Source organism: Tenrec ecaudatus, chromosome 10 (assembly GCF_050624435.1).
Source record: "Tenrec ecaudatus isolate mTenEca1 chromosome 10, mTenEca1.hap1, whole genome shotgun sequence".
Classification (NCBI taxonomy): domain Eukaryota; kingdom Metazoa; phylum Chordata; class Mammalia; order Afrosoricida; family Tenrecidae; genus Tenrec; species Tenrec ecaudatus.
The window spans coordinates 64442874-64443606 of NC_134539.1; positions in this window are offsets into that span (position 1 = coordinate 64442874).

Genomic DNA, 733 nt, shown 5'->3' on the forward strand with positions numbered 1-733 from the left:
CGGGTCTGGGAAGGTGAACTTTACAGAATGCCGTGTTAGTAGAACAAATTGTTCTTGCATTGAGGGAGTGCTTGAGTGGAGGCCCAATATCCATCTGCTACTGTAATACTTTATAAATAAATATGTGTACATAGATCTATTCCCCTGTCATTGTACATAAATGTATTTACATATATACATGCCTGTATGTAGACCTCTATAAATATCCTTTGCCTCCCAGTTCTTTCCTCTGTTTCCTTTCTTTTACTCTCCTCCCATCCCACTATCATGTTTGGAATTCATTCGGGTTTTGGTAATTCCTCTAGGCTACATTGCCCTTGATCGAGCAGCTCCCCCCTCCCCACCACTAAGCATCCTATGACCTCCTTGCCATCAATGTTATTGTTCATTCTGCCTATCTTGTCCAGATAGACATTCATAGATAATAATAAATGCAAAAACAAAGCAAAGCAAAACATTTAAAAAAATCAACAACAGCTAATACAACAGAACAAAAAAATAAAGAAAAATATAAAAAACAACAACAAAAACTGAAAAGCCCTCAAACAGTGCCAGGTCCATCCATTGACCATTATCAGTGCTTTCCAGGGGAGTCTGCTGGGGTGCCATGCCCTGGCCCCAAATTGCTCCCCTAGCTGCTCTTCTGTGAACCCTTAGGATAAAGCATGATCTTAATGCCTAATAGTTCATTTTCTCTTAGAACAGGCTGACTTCTAAAAAATAAAAATAACTT